Below are 16,445 nucleotides of genomic sequence, written 5' to 3' on the forward strand. Positions count from 1 at the left end.
GGTAAATTGGGAGTTAATGTTCAATGGGTATAGAATTTAAGTTTTACAGATGAGAAGAGTACTGGAGATGAAGGTGGTAATGGTAGAACAGCATTATGAATGTATTTAATACCCCTGAACTGTATGCTTAAAAATGGTTAAAATGGTAAATTTTATGTTATGTGTACTTTACCACAATTTTTTAAAACTGGGGGAAAAAATCCAGAAAGTAGAATGGTGGTTTGCAGGGCTGGGTTGGTGGGGGTAGAAGTGGGGAATTGTTTAATGGGTATAAAGTTTCGATTTTGCAAGATGAAAAAATTCTAGGGATCTCTTGCACAACAATGAGTATGTAGTAAACACTATGGAACTGGACACTTAAAAATGGTTAAGGGCTTCCCTGGTGGCGCAGTGGTTGAGAGTCCGCCTGCCGATGCAGGGGACACGGGTTCGTGCCCCAGTCCGGGAAGATCCCACATGCCGCGGAGCGGCTGGGCCCGTGAGCCATGGCAGCTGGGCCTGCGCGTCCGGAGCCTGTGCTCCTCAACAGGAGAGGCCACAACAGTGAGAGGCCCGCCTACCGCAAAAAAAAAAAAAAAAAAAAAAAAAAAAAAATGGTTAAGATGGAACAAAATTAATTAGGCAATTCATTATAACTGAATCACTTTGCTGTACGCTAGAAACTAACACAACACTGTAAATCAACTATACTTCAATAAAATAAAAATTTAAAAATATTAGGCAATTCATGTTTCCAAGAAGCAAACATCTTCAAATATTATTATCAAAGAAACCAAAGCATCACTGCAGATTACTCCCTTGGTATTCTCTCCATGTGAAGAGAATAACAGAAATAAAAGTCATATGATGTGTGAAACTTAAAGCTTTGTGGAGACTCAGGCACCAGCTCTGAAGTGACCTAATCAGAAGTAGCTGTTATATGTAGTCAGTGCCATATTAATGAAGAGAATAAACAACTTCAAAATGGTCAGATATCATGACTTTATATAAATGTATCTAAATATAAAATAGCAATTTGCTTTCCTTTTAGGTACAGGTATATTAAAAAGTTGAATGATCAGTCTCTTTCATCTCAACCAGGAGTTTACAGATTTTTTTTTTCTGAAAGAATGGCTTTTTAGGTAGTAAGGTTTGTACTTTTTTTTTTAAAACATCTTTATTGGAGTATAACTGCTTTACAGTGGTGTGTTACTTTCTGCTGTATAACAAAGTGAATCAGCTATACATATACATATATCCCCATATCTCCTCCCTCTTGCGTCTCCCTCCCTCCCACCCTTCCTATCCCACCCCTCTAGGTGGTCACAAAGAACCGAGCTGATCTCCCTGTGCTATGCGGCTGCTTCCCACTAGCTATCTATTTTATGTTTGGTAGTGTATTTATGTCCATGCCACTCTCTCCCTTTGTCACAGCTTACCCTTCCCCCTCCCCGTATCCTCAAGTCCATTCTCTAGGAGGTCTGCGTTTTTATTCCCGTCTTGCCCCTATGTTCTTCATGACCACTTTTTTTTTTTTTAGATTCCATATATATGTGTTAGCATATGGTATTTGTTTTTCTCTTTCTGACTTACTCCACTCTGACTCTAGGGGTTTCCACCTCACTATAAATAACTCAATTTCATTTCTTTTTATGGCTAATATTCCACTGTATATATGTGCTACATCTTCTTTATCCATTCATCTGTTGATGGACACGTAGGTTGCTTCCATGTCCTGGCTATTGTAAATAGAGCTGCAATGAACATTTTGGTACATGACCCTTTTTGAATTATGATTTTCTCAGGGTATATGCCCAGTAGTGGGATTGCTGGGTCATATGGTAGTTCTATTTCCAGTTTTTTAAGGAGCCTCCCTACTGTTCTCCACAGTGGCTGTGTCAATTTATATTCCCACCAACAGTGCAAGAGGGTTCCCTTTTCTCCACACCCTCTCCAGCATTTATTGTTTGTAGATTTTTTGATGATCGCCATTCTGACCGGTGTGAGATGATATCTCGTTGTAGTTGTTTTTTTTTTTTTTTTTTTCTGCGGTACGCGGGCCTCTCACCGTTGTGGCCTCTCCTGTTGCGGAGCACAGGCTCCGGACACGCAGGCTCAGCGGCCATGGATCACGGGCCCAGCCGCTCCGCGGCATGTGGGATCTTCCTGGACCGGGGCACGAATCCGTGTCCCCTGCATCGGCAGGCGGACTCTCAACCACTGCGCCACGAGGGAAGCCCCTCATTGTAGTTTTGATTTGCATTTCTCTAATGATTATTGAGGTTGAGCATTCTTTCATGTGTTTGTTGGCCATCTGTATATCTTCTTTGGAGAAATGTCTATTTAGGTCTTCTGCCCATTTTTGGATTGGGCTGGTTTTTTTTTTGATATTGTGCTATATGAGCTGCCTGTAAATTTTGGAGATTAATCCTTTGTCACTTGCTTCATTTGCAAATATTTTCTCCCATTCTGAGGTTTGTCTTTTCGTCTTGTTTATGGTTTCCTTTGCTGTGCAAAAGCTTTGAAGTTTCATTAGGTCCCATTTGTTTATTTTTGTTTTTATTTCCATTTCTCTAGGAGGTGGGTCAAAAAGGATCTTGCTGTGATTTTTGTCATAGAGTGTTCTGCCTATGTTTTCCTCTAAGAGTTTGATAGTGTCTGGCTTTATATTTAGGTCTTTAATCCATTTTGAGTTATTACTGTGTATGTTGTTAGGGAGTGTTCTCATTTCATTCTTTTACATGTAGCTGTCCAGTTTTCCCAGCACCACTTATTGAAAGGCTATCTTTTCTCCACTGTATATTCTTGCCTCCTTTATCAAAGGTAAGGTGACCATATGTGCGTGGGTTAATATCTGGGCTTTCTATCCTGTTCCATTGATCTATATTTCCGGTTTTGCGCCAGTACCATACTGTCTTGATTACTGTAGCTTTGTAGTATAGTCTGAAGTTAGGGAACCTGATTCCTCCACCTCCATTTTTCTTTCTCAATATTGCTTTGGCTACTCAGGGTCTTTTTTGTTTCCACACAAATTGTGAAATTTTTTGTTCTAGTTCTGTGAAAAATGCCAGTCGTAGTTTGATAGGGATTGCATTGAATTTGTAGATTGCTTTGGGTAGTAGAGTCATTTTCACAATGTTCATTCTTCCAATCCAAGTACATGGTATATCTCTCCATCTCTTTGTATCATCTTTAATTTCTTTCATCAGTGTCATAATTTTCTGCATACAGGTCTTTTGTCTCCTGAGGTAGGTTTATTCCTAGGTATTTTATTCTTTCTTGTTGCAATGGTAAATGGGAGTGTTTTCTTAATTTCACTTTCAGATATTTCTTCATTAGTATATAAGAATGCAAGAGATTTCTGTGCATTAATTTTGTATCCTGCTACTTTACCAAATGCATTGATTAGCTCTAGTAGTTTTCTGGTAGCATCTTTAGGATTCTCTATGTATAGTATCATGTTATCTGCAAACAGTGAAAACTTTACTTCTTCTTTTCTGATTTGGATTCCTTTTATTTCTTTTTCTTCTCTCATTGCTGTAGCTAAAACTTCCAAAACTATGTTGAATAATGGTTGTGAGAGTGGGCAACCTTGTCCTGTTCTGGATCTTAGTGGAAATGCTTTCAGTTTTTCACCATTGAGGACGATGCTGGCTGTGGGTTTGTCATATATGGCCTTTATTACGTTGAGGAAAGCTCCCTCTATGCCTACTTTCTGGAGGGTTTTTTTTTTAATCATAAATGGGTGTTGAACTTTGTCAAAAGCTTTCTCTGCATCTACTCAGATGATCATATAGTTTTTCTCCTTTAATTTGTTAGTATGGTGTATCACATTGATTGATTTCTGTATACTGAAGAATGCTTGCATTCCTGGGATAAACCGCAGTTGATCATGGTCTATGATACTTTTAATGTGCTGTTGGATTCTGTTTGCTAGTATTTTGTTGAGGAGTTTTGCATCTATGTTCATCAGTGATATTGGCCTGTAGTTTTCCTTCTTTGTGACATCTTTGTCTGGTTTTCGTATCAGGGTGATGGTGGCCTCATAGAATAAGTTTGGGAGTGTTCCTCCCTCTGCTATATTTTGGAAGAGTTCGAGAAGGATAGGTGTTAGCTCTTCTCTAAATGTTTGATAGAATTCGCCTGTGAAGCCATCTGGTCCTGGACTTTTGTTTGTTGGAAGATTTTTAATCACAGTTTCAATTTCAGTGCTTGTGATTGGGCTGTTCATATTTTCTATTTCTTCGTGGTTCAGTCTCGGAAGGTTGTGCATTTCTAAGAATTTGTCCATTTCTTCCAGGTTGTCCATTTTATTGGCATATAGTTGCTTGTAGTAATCTCTCATGATCCTTTGTATTTCTGCAGCGTCAGTTGGTACTTCTCCTTTTTCATTTCTAACTCTATTGATTTTCCCTTTTTTCTTGATGAGTCTGGCTAATGGTTTATCAATTTTGTTTATCTTCTCAAAGAACCAGCTTTTAGTTTTATTGATCTTTGCTATCGTTTCCTTCATTTCTTTTTCATTTATTTCTGATCTGATCTTCATTTCTTTCCTTCTGCTAACTTTGGGTTTTTTTGTTCTTCTTTCTCTAATTGCTTTAGGTGTAAGGTTAGGTTGTTTATTTGAGATGCTTCTTGTTTCTTAAGGTAGGATTGTATTGCTATAAACTTCCCTCTTAGAATTGCTTTTGCTGCATCCCATAGGTTTTGGGTTGTCGTGGTTTCATTGTCACTTGCTTCTAGGGATTTTTTGATTTCCTCTGATTTCTTCAGTGATCTCTTGGTTATTAAGTAGTGCATTGTTTAGTCTCCATGTGTTTGTATTTTTTACAGAGTTTTTTCCTGTGATTGATATCTAGGCTCATAGCGTGTGGTCAGAAAAGATACTTGATATGGTTTCAATTTTCTTAAATTTACCAAGGCTTGATTTGTGATCCAAGATATGATCTATCCTGGAGAAAGTTCCATGAGCACTTGAGAAGAATGTGTAATCTGTTGTTTTTGGATGGAATGTCCTTTAAATATGAGTTAAGTCCATCTTGTTTAATGTATCATTTAAAGCTTGTGTTTCCTTATTTATTTTCATTTTGGATGATCTGTCCATTGGTGAAAGTGGGGTGTCAAAGTCCCCTACTATGATTTTGTTACTGTTGATTTCCCCTTTTATGGCTGTTAGTATTTGCCTTATGTATTGAGGTGCTCCTATGTTGGGTGCATAAATATTTACAATTGTTATATCTTCTTCTTGGATTGATCCCCTGATCCTAATGTAGTGTGCTTCTTTGTCTCTTGTAATAGTCTTTGTTTGAAAGTCTATTTTGTCTGTTATGAGAATTGCTACTCCAGCTTTCTTTTGATTCCATTTGCATGGAATATCTTTTTCTATCCCCTCACTTTGTCTGTATGTGTCCCTAAGTCTGAAGTGGGTCTCTCGTAGACAGCATATATACGGGTCTTGTTTTTGTATCCATTCAGTCCGTCTGTCTTTTGATTGGAGCATTTAATCCATTTACATTAAAGGTAATTATCGATATGTATGTTCCTATTACCATGTTCTTAATTGTTTTGCGTTTGTTATTGTAGGTTTTTTCCTTCTCTTGTGTTTCTTGCCTAGAGAAGTTCCTTTAGCATTTGTTGTAAAGCTGGTTTGGTGGTGCTAAATTCTCTTAGCTTTTGCTGTTCTGTAAAGGTTTTAATTTCTCCATCAAATCTGAATGAGATCCTTGCTGGGTAGAGTAATCTTGGTTGCAGGTTTTTCCCCTTCATCACTTTAAATATGTGCTGCCACTCCCTTCTGGCTTGCCGAGTTTCTGCTGAAAGATCAGCTGTTAACCTTATGGGGATTCCCTTGTATGTTATTTGTTGTTTTTCCCTTGCTGCTTTTAATATTTTTTTCTTTGTATTTAATTTTTGATAGTTTGATTAACATGTGTCTTGGCGTGTTTCTCCTTGGTTTTATCCTGTATGGGACTCTCTGTGCTTCTTGGACTTGATTAACTATTTCCTTTCCCATATTAGGGAAGTTTTCAACTATAATCTCTTCAAATATTTTCTCAGTCCCTTTCTTTTTCTCTTCTTCCTCTGGGACCCCTATAATTTCAATGTTTGTGCATTTAATGGTGTCCTAGAGGTCTCTGAGACTGTCCTCAGTTCTTTTCATTCTTTTTTCTTTATTTTGCTCTGCAGTAGTTATTTCCACAATTTTATCTTCCAGGTCACTTATCTGTTTTTCTGCCTCAGTTATTCTGCTATTGATCCCTTCAGGAATATTTTAAATTTCAGTTATTGTGTTGTTCATCGATGTTTGTGTGTTCTTTAGTTCTTGTAGGTCCTTGTTAAACGTTTCTTGTATTTTCTCCATTCTATTTCCAAGATTTTGGATCATCTTTATTATCATTATTCTGAATTGTTTTTCAGGTAGACTGCCTATTTCCTCTTCATTTGTTAGGTCTGGTGGGCTTTTACCTTGCTCCTTCAACTGCTGTGTGTTTCTCTGTCTTCTCATTTTGCTTAACTTACTGTGTTTGGGGTCTCCTTTTTGCAGGCTGCAGGTTCTTAGTTCCCCTTGTTTTTGGTGTCTGTCCCCAGTGGCTAAGGTTGGTTCCGTGGGTTGTGTAGGCTTCTTGGTGGAGGGGACTAGTGCCTGTGTTCTGGTGGATGAGGCTGGATCTTGTCTTTCTGGTGGGTAGGTCCACATCTGGTGGTGTGTTTTGGGGTGTCTGTGGCCTTATTATGATTTTAGGCAGCCTCTCTGCTAATGTGTGGGGCTTGGTATAGGGTGTCCAGCACTGTAGCTTGCTGGTCGTTGAGTGGAGCTGGGTCTTGGTGTTGAGATGGAGGTCTCTGGGAGATTCTTGCCGTTTGATATTAGGTGGAGCTGGGAGGTCTCTTATGGACCAGTGTCCTGAACTTGGCTCTCCCACCTCAGAGGCACAGCCCTGATGCCTGGCTGGAGCACCAAAAGCCTGTCATCCACACGGCTCAGGATAAAAGGGAGCAAAAAGAAAGAAAGAAAGAAAGAAGATAAAATAAAATAAAGTAAAATAAAATAATTAAAATAATTATTAAAAAATTTTTTTAAGTAATAAAAAAAAGAAAGGAGATCAACCAAACCAAAAAAGAAATCAACCAAAGATAACAAGTGCTAAAAACTACACTTAAAAAACAAACAAACAAACAAAATAATGGACAGACCGAACACTAGGACAAATGGTAAAAGCAGAGCTATACAGACAAAATGACACACAGAAGCGTACACATACGCCCTCACAAAAAGCGAAAGAGTGAAAAAATATATATATATCGTTGTTCCCAAAGTCCACCTCCTCAATTTGGGATGATTTGTTGCGTATTCAGGTATTCCACAGACGCAGGGTACATCAAGTTGATTGTGGAGATTTAATCCACTGCTCCTGAGGCTGCTAGGAGAAATTTCGCTTTCTCTTCTGTGTTCACACTGCTCCTGGGGTTCAGCTTTGGATTTGGCCCCACCTCTGCGTGTAGGTCGCCTGAGGGCTTCTGTTCTTCGCTCAGACAGGACGGGGTTAAAGGAGCCGCTGATTCAGGGGCTCTGGATCACTCAGGCCGGGGCGAGGGAGGGGTGCGGATGCAGGGCGAGCCTGTTGCGGCAGAGGCCGGCATGATGTCGCACCAACCTGAGGTGTGCCGTGCGTTCTCCTGGGGAAGTTGTCCCTGGATCCCGGGACCCTGGCAGTGGCGGGCTGCACAGGCTCCCAGGAGGGGAGGTGTGGATAGTGACCTGTGCTTGCACACAGGCTTCTTGGTGGCTGCAACAGCAGCCTTAGCGTCCCATGCCCGTCTCTGGGGTCCGCGCTGTTAGCCGAGGCTCGCGCCGTCTCTGGAGCTCCTTTAAGGGGCGCTCTTAATCCCCTCTCCTTGCGCACCAGGAAACAAAGAGGCAAGAAAAAGTCTCTTGCCTCTTCGGCAGGTCCAGACATTTTCCCGGACTCCCTCCCGGCTAGCCGTGGCGCACTAGCCCCCTTCAGGTTGTGTTCACGCCGCCACACCTCTCCGGGCAATTGGACTGAAGCCCGAGCCTCAGCTCCCAGCCCCGCCCGCCCCAGCGGGTGAGCAGACAAGCCTCTCGGGCTGGTGAGTGCCGGTAGGCCCTGATCCTCTGTGCGGGAATCTCTCCGCTTTGCCCTCTGCACCCCTGTTGCTGTGCTCTCTTCCGCGGCCCCGAAGCTTCCCCCTCCACCACCTGCAATCTCTGCCCGCGAAGGGGCTTCCTAGTGTGTGGAGCCCTTTCCTCCTTCACAGCTCCCTCCCACTGGTAAAGGTCCTGTCCCTATTCTTTTGTCTCTGTTTTTTCTTTTTTCTTTTGCCCTATCCAGGGAGTTTCTTGCCTTTTGGGAGGTCTGAGGTCTTCTGCCAGCGTTCAGTAGGTGTTCTGTAGGAGTTGTTCCACGTGTAGGTGTATTTCTGATGTATCTGTGTGGAGGAAGGTGATCTCCGCGTCTTACTCTTCCGCCATCTTGAAGATCCCAGGTTTGTACTTTTGAAAAGAAGTTTAAAACTACATATAGTTTAGGGCTTCCCTGGTGGCGCAGTGGTTGAGAGTCAGCCTGCCGATGTAGAGGATGCGGGTTCGTGCCCCGGTCCAGGAGGATCCCGCATGCAGCGGAGCGGCTGCGCCTGTGGGCCGTGGCCGCTGGATCTGTGTTCCGCGGCGTGAGAGGCCGCAGCGGTGCGGGGCCCACGTACCGCAAAAAACAAAAACGAAAATACTTCACATAGATTGAAAGAGGAGCTCCTTCAATATTTAGAAACCACATTTCAGCGCTTGAGTCATTTGCAGCTTTCGTTACGTCCTCAATTTAATTGCAAACACCTTCAGCAGAGTGGCAGCGAGCTAATTAGCAATTCCTTTTCCTTAAAAAAAAAAATACTCCTAATCAAGGGAGATAATCATTTTTGATTAAACAACAACCAGAGTTATCAAATGTACATTTGCAGTTGATTACAGAAAAAATATAGTGTGCTTTTCCTTTTAATAATAGTAAGCATTATTTCTTCTCCGCTCAGTTATATTTAGTTTCTCAGATTAATTTAGGCTGATCCATCTCTTTTGATGGTGTATTCACTCGGAATGCCTATATTAGTTTCCAGAAGTGTTCCTGTGCAAATAAAATACCCAGATGCAAAATATGCATGTGATAAAAAGAAATCTGGCAGTTGCCCAAATATTTTAATAATCTGGATGCTACTAAACTCCTATAATTCAGTCTTTCAAATCCTTCAGGGAGTAGTAAGGTTATGGGGAATAATATCTAGACTTAGAAAAGAAGATACAAAGCTGACTGTCTCATCTTAGAAAAGAGTTCATTCTTTCATCCATGTATTCATTCACCCAGTAAAAGTGTAATAAGAACCTACTGTGTTCCAAATACCAGCCAAGGTCCTGGGACTCAAACGGTGGACAAGACATAGTACCTGCTGTCGGGGAGGTTTACATGCTGATTGTGAAGACAGGCAAGCTAATAGGCAATTGCAAGTCAACAGGACATGTGCTACCAGTGGGAAGTAAGCAGAGTTAGCCTGATTATTATGACATTGGTGGAGTTAGGAAGTCCAGAAGGAAGTGCAGTGATAAGTTAGTCCTGAAGGACCAATAGATGTTAGGTAGGTAAGTAAAGGAAGCAAAGATCGACATGTGCAGAGTTTCACAGGTGAGAAAAAGCATGGGAAGACCTGAAGAAGTTTAGCATGTCTGGAATAGAAATGGTAAGAGAAAATGGTGAGAAAAGAGGCTGAAATGATAAAGAAAGGACAATTTTATGAAGAACGGTATGCACCTTCCAAAAAAATTTGCATGCCATTCTGAAAGCAATGAAGGCCTACTGTAAGATCCATTTTTAATAGATTTCTTATTATCCATGCAGATTAAATTTGTCTTTTCTGTCCCATATGCACTATACTGGATTGCAAACTGGATCTGTCTCTGGTTCAAAAAATGCTGGTTAAAGACAGAACGTGCGGGCAGTTAATTGCTATTCTTCATTCTCTAAGTTATACTTAATTTCGGTTTATATGAATAGAAAATACAGGAGTGAAGACAGCAAGGTAAACCGCAAACTTGAAATTGTCTTCTGAAATGTAAAAGGAAAAATGACAAGTAATAAAATCAACTGTATTAATCCTTAACAGGGGTAGAATCTAAAACACAGTTTTTAAAAGAGATTCCCCTTGGGCAAATGGTAGGACATTTCCTCTATGTCAAAATCAAAACAAGAAAAAGAGCCCCCATTTTAAATTACCAATGGGCAGCTAAATTGTTTTGGGAAAACACAAATTCTAATCCCAGTGGCCAGATGTATTGTCAAAATAGCAAGATTGTACTTGTAAGCAACACAAGTTCACCTAGATTTAAATCCTGATTTTGCCACTTTCTGTCACTTTCGCCTTTCTTTCCTCATGTCTGTTTTTTCCCCAGTGCTGTTGTGCAGAAAACAAGCTGTCTTCACATCAGATTCTAGAAGTGGGACTTTAAAAAAAGCAGCCGATGACATGGATCCTTTGATTGTATATAAGGAGATAATAAACAGCTTATTATTTTAGTTGAACAAAAAATTTCTTGAGTATAGAGCATGTACTTTTTTACACAAATGACAACTGTAAAAATGGGTTCTGGGATGCCATTGTGGCTACAGTATTCTGAGAAAGATGGTCTATTCTGTCAGATTCTTCCACAAAAATAGCCCAATGTCTAGATGGATGATTGATGATAGACAGATGGATATTGACTCAGTGCAATAACCATGTAATAAATGCCTACAGTGTTCAAAGGGAATACAAAATGTAATAAGAAACACATGGCATATAAGCTTCAGTAGAGCAGCAGCCACATCCTAATGTCAATTTGGCTTTGAAAAGGTTAAGTAAAGTATCTATAGAACTTTACGCTAAGGCAGAAATTTTCTGACACAGGAGAGGTTCAATACAAGTACTGTGAGGGTTGCAGGATCCCATTTGGTCAGAGGGATAAAAAATGGCTTCATGAACGAAGATGCATTTGAGATGGTTTTTAGAGGATGGGAAGAATTTTTATAAGAGTGGTACATACATTTCAAACAAAGGAAGAGCATGGGTTTTGGAGACAGATATACAGGGTTCAGGTCAGGATCTGCCACTTTATAGCTATGTGATTTAGGAAATTCCTATACCAATATTTTCATCTGTTAAAATAGGATAATACTTCCTACCTTACACTGTTGTTCAGGTGATGAAATGTAAAGTGCTTAATGCAATGCCTGGATGTAGTGCTCTATAAATTGCAACTATTACTACAGTTACTAAAAGCAGAAAATCCCACACAACAGGAAAAGTATGTAGTCTATACTGGTTGAAGGGGAGAACACTAAAAGATGAGACTGGAGTTAATGTTGGGACCGCATTATATAGGGAGCCTTGGATGCCAGATTGAGGAGTTTGAGCTTTACTCCAATAAGCAAAGAAGCCTTTGATTTCTCCTCCTCCTCCTTCTTTCTCTCCTTTTTCTTCTTTTTCTTTCTAGATCAGAATTGACTTTTACATTAATTAAGCAGTATGTGGAGTGAACAATGGGTTCAAAGTGGGAGAATGAGGGACTGGCATCAAGGTGACTAGTTGGAATGCCATAAAAATACTTTGGGCAAAGAAATGAGTTCCTGGGTGTTTGTGGTGGCAGTGGCAAAGGATGTGAAAAGTAGAGGAATAATCCATAGACTGACATAGAAAAGGAGTTGCTCTTGAGCCTTTGAAATACTGAGAATGGTAGGGTCATTGTAGAAATATGGAGACACAGGTTGGAGGAACAATGGTCTAGGAAAGGAAATGGGGAGCAGACCTCCTCTCCCTAGCCCAGTGAGTCAACAGGCATTAGGAAAAGGAACAGTGTCCAGAGAGCATTGCAAGGGAGGCCCTGGAATATTAAGACCGAATGCATTTTTCCATAATATAATGTTGGTTGGAAACAAGACAAAATAAAAAATAGTAAAAGGTGTTGGGCATGAGGGAGAGGGGGGCAAGTGAAGGGAACCTGGACCGAGACAGGGCTGAGTTACCAATGGATGATTCCGTGGGAGGAGATACAGATGGGGAGGCGTGTGCTCCACAGTAGTGAAACAGCAACATCAAAGCTGCCAAGACTGTTGAAGGGGTATGTTAGAACTGGGAAAGGGGCACTGTTAATGCAGTGGAATTTAGTTAATAGAGAAGTTTGCAACTAACCCATCTTAAGGTTCCCACTAGTTTATTTGTATCTATGAAATTCCTTCCTCTGGAGAGAGATGGTGGACATGATCAGATGGTTGATTCACAATTTTGGCTGGCTTAGGGCCTACCTGTGTTGAATCCCTTCACTGGTGTTATGATGTCATCCACAAGTCTCCTTTCAACTCTCTAGAGACTGCTATAGGTTTTCTAAGTTGTTCTACTTCTCCTGCAAATGAGGTCAGAAATAGAAGCAACTAAACACCTCAACAACTTGAGAAGTTAGAAAAGGAGTGGGCCCCAGAAAAATAGGTCAGTGGATAACAGACACCAAGAGGTAATAGATATTTGCTGTAGAATCAGGTCATTTGTGAAAACCCATGTCACACCAGCAGGAAAGACACTTGGTAAGTTTGCTCACAACTCCTCAGAACCTATTAGTGATGCAGAATTGTCCAAAGTATGAACCCTGAATTCTGGTCCATACTGTAGTGACAGACATCAGTAGAAAGAAAGGGATAAGAAAGTGACTTTCTGTGTATTCTAATTAACAGGAATGAAGCACATTTTGTGTGTGTGTCAAGCACTGTGTTAGACTCTGGAGATACAAATATTTTAAGTAAGAAATTGTCTCCATTCTTAGTAGCTTCCATTCTGGTGGTCTTCCTTGGCAAATGCATAGACAGAGCAGAAAAAATCACCACCTATATGAGCAAAGTTACCCATAAAGGAAAGAAGACCACTGAAAAACATGGAACTGGTGAAGAACCAGACCCTGCATCAAATACAGTTTAAGGGATACTACCTTTACAGTGAAGCAAAACTGCTCTTTTAGAAGCAGAAATATTTTTAACGTAAGGAAAAGTATCCACATGGAAAGCTGCTTTTTTAAAGTGACACAAATGTGTTTTAATGTAAGGAAAATCAGGCACGTCTTGTTGGAGACAACAGCTATTTGGCATTTCAACAACTGCACATAAGAAGTTCTAAAGTTCCTTTCTTGCATGCAAGGTAAATATTGCCATTCTTTGTACCAAGCACAGCAGGTGTTGTTCTAGAGTCCATCCCAAAGAGCAGAGCCAGCGACATCAATGAGTTCAAGTCTTTGAGGCCAGCTTTCTGATGGAGCCTTGCCCTGCAGCCCAGGTGACAGGGGAGGGAGGGAGGGAGGAAGATGAAGGAAGGATGATGAGCTTTATTCCCCTCATCCTGTTCCTCAGAAGTCTTTTCTCCCTCCCACCAAGGTCCCATTATGCTTGAGGAAAGGAGGCATCAGACAGGAAGAAAGCCTTTGGAAAACAAACACAGCCAGTCTTTCTGTATCATTCCCTCACAGGGGGTCAGGCTCTATCTAATCCTGATGTTCTGATATTCTGTACTTCTCATTGTCACTGCTGGGCCTAGTCCAAAGAGACTTTGCTCCTTCACTCTATCTCTACTGAGAATCATGTAACATTTGTTACTAGAATCTACAGGAAAATAAGGCTTGATATGCAACATTTTACCTAGTGGCAAACTCAATGAGAATCATAGAGTTTGTGAATTTCAGGAGATATCTGTAAACTTCCCAGCACAGTGATGAATGCATCTTTCAGTAATGGATTTGATACAAAGGCATTCATCTTGATACATACGCAGAAAATACAGTCGTTCTGGAAATTTTCCCTTTGGAAGAAGAATATAGGTTAACTGATGATATTAGTGTTTGCAAATATATGACAAGGATTAAAGTATATTAAGAGTAGTGGTAAAAGGTAAACTGGTAATAATGAGCAAAATTTGCTTATAGGACTATTAAGATTAATCAAGAAGAAATTTTACAATGAGAATGTAAACTAGCCTCCCAAAGGCAGTAATAAAATTATATTCTTGTAAACATTCAACAATAGTCAGTCATGGTCATCATGAATATTCAGCAAGGACAGTCCGTCACCAAGGAAACAAAGATGGGATGGGGAATGCTGTGACCTGGTCTTCTGATCTTCAGTTTTAGGATTATATCAGTTTTTAAACTGGCCTCTCCTTTGTTCACATTTAAAAGAAGTCAGCAGCCAGATTCTACTTAAAAACAAAACAAAACCAAAAACTTGAAATGCTCAGATATTCTTTCAGAGGGCACATGTAGACTGCAACCTTGTTATGAAAAATCCAACAAATCATAGCTCTCCCCAGAGGGTAATAGTTTAGAACTCGACACTGTGATAAGAGGACATAGCTTTTCCTGAGAAAAGCATAAGCACAGAGATTACTTGTATTTAAGTGGAATCACAGTATAGTGGAAGTGAATTTCTATTACCTTGGCTCTTTTGTAGCTGTCTGTAAAAAGCATGTTACATTAAAAAAAGAATTTTAATTATACATTGTTTCCAATGCTTTGATCTTCTTCAAGTTTTCTGTGTCCTGTCTTGAAACTGCTTTCTCCTATACACTGTCTTGTCCATTTCACCAAACAGCATTGTTAACCAGCTCTCCTGGAATATAATACAGCATTAGACAGCAGTGGCACACAGTGGCTGTCTGTCTGCTGTATGTCAGAGGCAGAAGAACTAAGAGTTTTTAAAGAAATTTTTATTGGAGTAGAGTTGATTAACAATGTTGTGTTAGTTTCAGGTGTACAGCAAAGTGACTCAGTTATACATATATCTTCTCTTTTTGAGATTCCTTTCCCATATAGGCCATTACAGAGTACTGAGTAGAGTTCCCTGTGCTATACAGCAGGTCCTTATTAATTGTATTTTATATATAGTAATGTATATATGTCAATCCCAATCTCCCAGTTTATCCCTCCCCCCCACCCCTGGTAACCATAAGTTTGAAGACTTTTTTTTTTTTTTGCGGTACGCAGGCCTCCCACTGCCGTGGCCTCTCCCGTCGCGGAGCACAGGCTCTGGACGCGCAGGCTCAGCGGCCATGGCTCACGGGCCCAGCCGCTCCGCGGCACGCGGGATCCTCCCAGACTGGGGCACGAACTCGCGTCCCCTGCATCGGCAGGCGGACTCGCAACCACTGCGCCACCAGGGAAGCTCTTGAAGACTTTTTTTAAGATAAACTTTTTATTTTGCAAAAATGTTAGATTTACAGAAAAGTTGCAAAGATACTTACTACACAGAGTTGTCATACCTTTCACTCCGTTTCCCCTATTGTTAACACCTTCCATTTCCACAGTGCATTTGTAAATCTAAGAAACCAATGTTAGCACATTACTATTAACTGAACTCTAGGCTTTATTTGGATTTCACCAGTTTTCCATCAGTGTCCTCTTTCTGATTGAGGATCCAATCCAGGGAATCATGTTGAACTTAGCTGTCATGTATCCATAGTCTCCTCTCATTGTGACAATTTCTGAGTCTTTCCTTGTTTTCTGACCTTGATGGTTTTGGGGAGTATTGGCCAGGTATTTTGCAGAGTGCTTGTCAGCTTGGTTTTGTCAGATTTTTTTTTAATGATTAAACTGGAGGTATGGGTTTTGGGAAAGAATCCCACAGAGGTGAAGTGTTTTTCAGTGATCCTTACGACATCACTGAAGATGTTAACCTTCATCACTTGGTTAAGATGGTGGAGTTTCTCCACTGTAAAGTTACTATTTTTCCCTTTCCATGCTCTATTCTTTGGAAGCAAGTCATTCAATCTAGCCCACACTCACAGGGAGGAGGAGGGCTTTTGTTTTCAAAATACATAACTTGTATGCAAAAATTTGAATGTAATATATCTCCTATCTTTCATTCAATTTCAGTTCAACAAAATTTTAGGATACCATGAAGAGAAATATTTCAGAGATTTATACAGCAACAATTGTAATCCCTAGAAGTAGCTATGGGCATTACCATCTTATGGAAAGACACAAACCTTAATCCTTGTAATGATTATAGATACCAAGAGATGCTTATCTTTACCTGAGTTGTTATTAAAACAACTGCTTGTTTTTCTAAGCTCTTTTTAACATCTGGTGAAATCCTCAGAATTTTCTTCTGAGACTGAACATGCTACAATGCAAAATGCTACACAAGCTAAAAATTCATCTTCATATAGTCATACTCTGGGGTCACACAACATGTAAGTGCACATTGCCAAGAATGTAGTTTGTCTGCAGAATCATAAATGCATAACTGACTTACTCTTTTTCAGTGGTCATGTATTTATAAATTTTCTCAGAGGCATCCAACTTACTAAATAGCTTGCTACCTTACATGTAAGGGCTTTCTAGTTTATCTTTTTCATCAGAGTCTCTCGTGTCATGCTGCCTTTCAAACTGGTTT

Source organism: Phocoena sinus, chromosome 1, assembly GCF_008692025.1.
Source record: "Phocoena sinus isolate mPhoSin1 chromosome 1, mPhoSin1.pri, whole genome shotgun sequence".
NCBI classification, from domain to species: Eukaryota; Metazoa; Chordata; class Mammalia; order Artiodactyla; family Phocoenidae; genus Phocoena; species Phocoena sinus.